Below are 3497 nucleotides of genomic sequence, written 5' to 3'. Positions count from 1 at the left end.
TAAGCTTGTGAACAGAGAAAAAGGGACAGATACCAATGGAGTCAAGTAATAGGATCAACAAGACTTGGAGCTGATTGGGTTTGGGAGAGAGGAGCATGGAGGAGAAGAAAGACTTAAGGATGATTTTTATGTTTCTAACTTGGGTAACTGAAGGAATGGTTGTGTCATCAGAAAGAAGGAAGTAGGCTTGGAGTTAGGGAGAAATATAATGAGTTCTATTTTAGATAAACTGGGTTGGAGATACTTATGGCATATCCAGATAGAGATATCCAGCAGACTAGTGATGATAGAGGAATGGAGTCCAGGAGAGAGATGGGGAATAGATATGAGAACAATCTTTACAGAGATGATCATGTAACCCATGGAAGCTGATGGAATTATCAGGTAAAATTGCAGAAAAGGAAAAGGAGAGGGTCCAGGAAAGGAAGGGAATAAGCATTTATATAGCACCTACTATGTGCCAGGCACTGTACCATACATTATACAATTATTATCCCATTTAATTCTCATAATAATCCTGGGAGGTGGGTTATTACTCCCATTTTACAGTTGAGGAAACTGAGGCATGCAGAGGTTAAGTGACTTCCCCAGGGTCACATAGCTAGTAGATGTCTGGGGCCAGATTTGAATTTAGGACTTCTTGACTCCAGGTCTAATGTTCTATCCACAGTACCATACCTAACTGCCTGGACAGAACCTTGGGGTACACCTATCCATGGTTAGGGCAGGAAGAACCTAGATAATAATGCCCTAAAGGAGACTCAGAAGGATTAATCAGGTGAGTTGGAGGATAACCAAGAAGGTACCTGAGAAGGTCTAGGCATTCCTTATTGCCTCTAGAATAAAGTTTAAGAAAAGACCAAGAATAATAAGAAAGTATGAAAAAAATGTCCTTAGATTTTGAGATGTCAATAAAAATGAGTACTGAGCAAGGTCTCATGGACAAAGGGATCATTGATGACCTTGGAGAGAGCAGTTTTAGTTGAATGTTAGGGGTGGATGTTAGATTGCAAGAAGACATTGAGATGTGAGGAAATTGAGGCTATAAGTGTAGATATATTTTTCTAGCACATTGTGAAATGGAGGAGAGATATTGGACAGTAGCTTGAAGGAATAACAGTCAAGTTCTTCTGGGAATAGATCACTTTTGCCTCTTCCTCATTCTTCTCCTCTCTTGAACTTCATCACACTGAATAGAACATTAGGTTCCTGAACCCAGGCCTAGTCCTACCTCAGGAGCCTTCCAGCCTACCTAAATTGAATTGTATGTAATCTATTTGGGAAGGCAGCCCAGAAGTCATGGTAATTAAACTTTTAGTTCAAAGCTAGAGTGATTCTGAGTAGGTAGGTGGCATAGTGGAAAGGGTGCCAGGCCTGGAGTCAGGAAGACCCACCTTCATGAGTTTAAATCTAGCCTCAGACACTTACTAACAGTGTGACCCTGGGCAAGTCATTTAGCCCTGTTTGCCTCAGTTTACTCGTCTATAAAATAAGCTGAAGAAGTAAATGGCAAACCACTCCAAAATCTTTGCCAAGAAAACTCCAAATGAGGTCATGGAGAGTCAAACATGACTGAAACATCTGAACAACAAAATGATGTTGCTTAAGGTTAAAGGTAGATGTGGAGAAGTGGACAGAGCCACAGTTGGAGAGGAGTGGGAAAGAGTTCTACTTGTCTTTCACAGTTTTCTTCTACTTGTAGCAATAAAAAAAATTTCATTTGACTATAAATAATATGCCTAGTGAAGCCATGTGTCACATAGTCTTTTCAAGCAGTGCACAGATGGATCTTAGGATCAAAAAGGATCTTAGATTTAAAGCTGGAAGGGATTTTAGAAGTCTTTGAATCTGACCTCCTCATTTTATAGATGAGGAAACTGAAGAAGAGAGGTTAAATGACTTTGTCCAGGTCATGTTGCTGGTAATTGTCTGAGATGGGTTTTGAACCTAAGTCTTTCTGACTCTGAATCAGTGATTTATCCACATGACATGCTTCCTCTCTTTATCTTTGCTAGGGAGAGATCTCTTAAGCCCTTGAGATAAATCAAAGATCAATTGAAATATAAAATAAGCATCATTAATGATCTTCAATACTTTATGGATTCGTGATTTTATCAGGATGAATACTTCATCTTCCAGTGCCAATACCAATCCCCTTAGGTGATGGATCAATGAATGACCAAAATTTTATCCCTAATGTCCAACCTCCTGGTGATCTCCCTAAACTTTGCAAGACTAGTCCTCAGAAAGTAGGGCCACTGTACATCTCTTTGTCCATACTTAAAGTCTTTCTAACTTGACACAGCTGGATCAAGCTTTCTTTGAATGGGTACGGCCTTCAAGAGCTAAACGGTGCATCCAAACCATGAAGAGGCACTGTAGAAGGATGTGGAAGTGTTAGTGGAAGAATTACAGTAATAATTTACATAGTAATTTAAAGTTCACAAAGAGATTTCCTCATAACAATCCTACGAAATAAAATTATGTGTAGTGGACACGTGCCCATGGCAATTGGGCTAGTCCCTGATCCTACCCTACCAGGCAGAAGCCTGAGGACACATCCACCCCACAGAATCCAGAGCTTTGGGATTAGTGTGGATGGCTTGAGACACAATGGAGGATAGTGGAACAGATGCCAAAAAGCAATTAGTTGATGATGTTTGAGAGGTGGACTCCATCACTCTCTTGTTCAAGATGCTCCCAGTACCTCAAAGGTAAAACATAAACTTCTCTGTTTAGCATTTAAAGTCCTTTACAATTAGGCTCCAGGCTATAGCTTTGGCTTCATTGTGTACTATATTCTTTTACTCACTCTCTTTTCCAGGCAGATTGGCTTGTTCTCTCTTGCATACTTGATTCCGCCCCCCTTTGCCATGTGTTTTCCCAAGCTGTCCCTTCTCCCTGGGATGCACTTTTTCCTCATCTCTACTCAGAGTCTCAAATTTCCTTCAAGGGTCAGATTAAACACTATTTCCTCAATGAGACCTACCCTTGTCACCTGGTTGCTAATTCTCCCCTCTAAATTACTTTTAATGCTTACTTTATATGAATTTTATATTTACATATTTGCATACATTCTCCACTCTCTAGAAAATATAAGGTCCTTAAAGGCTGAGATGGTTTAATTTTGTTTTTGTATGCTCAGCACCTAATAACCATACCTGACATAGAGAAGTCACTTAATACATTTGTTGAATGAATGAATGAGTAGTGAGCAGTTTTGAGACAGAGAAGGAATGAGGTATGGGAAGGGGAGAGGGAATTGTGCTCAACTGCTATTGCCGTGTTAAGAGTGAGGGAGCTAATGCCAATTTTAGGAAGCCAAGCAGTCCAAATGGAGGGAAGAATGTAGCTGCTGCAGGCAGTGCTGCTCTTCTGGCCTTAGGACCCATAATTCTATTAGGGATGTAGGGGATTCAGTAATTGGTGTTATGAGATTGCATGGATTTCTGGTAAAGGAAAAAAACTGCCAAAAAGGACTTTCACAATTATTTGTT

This window comes from Phascolarctos cinereus, unplaced genomic scaffold (assembly GCF_003287225.1).
Source record: "Phascolarctos cinereus isolate Bilbo 61053 unplaced genomic scaffold, phaCin_HiC Scaffold_2;HRSCAF=192, whole genome shotgun sequence".
In the NCBI taxonomy this organism is placed as follows: domain Eukaryota; kingdom Metazoa; phylum Chordata; class Mammalia; order Diprotodontia; family Phascolarctidae; genus Phascolarctos; species Phascolarctos cinereus.
Note: the sequence above shows the minus strand (reverse complement) of the source record.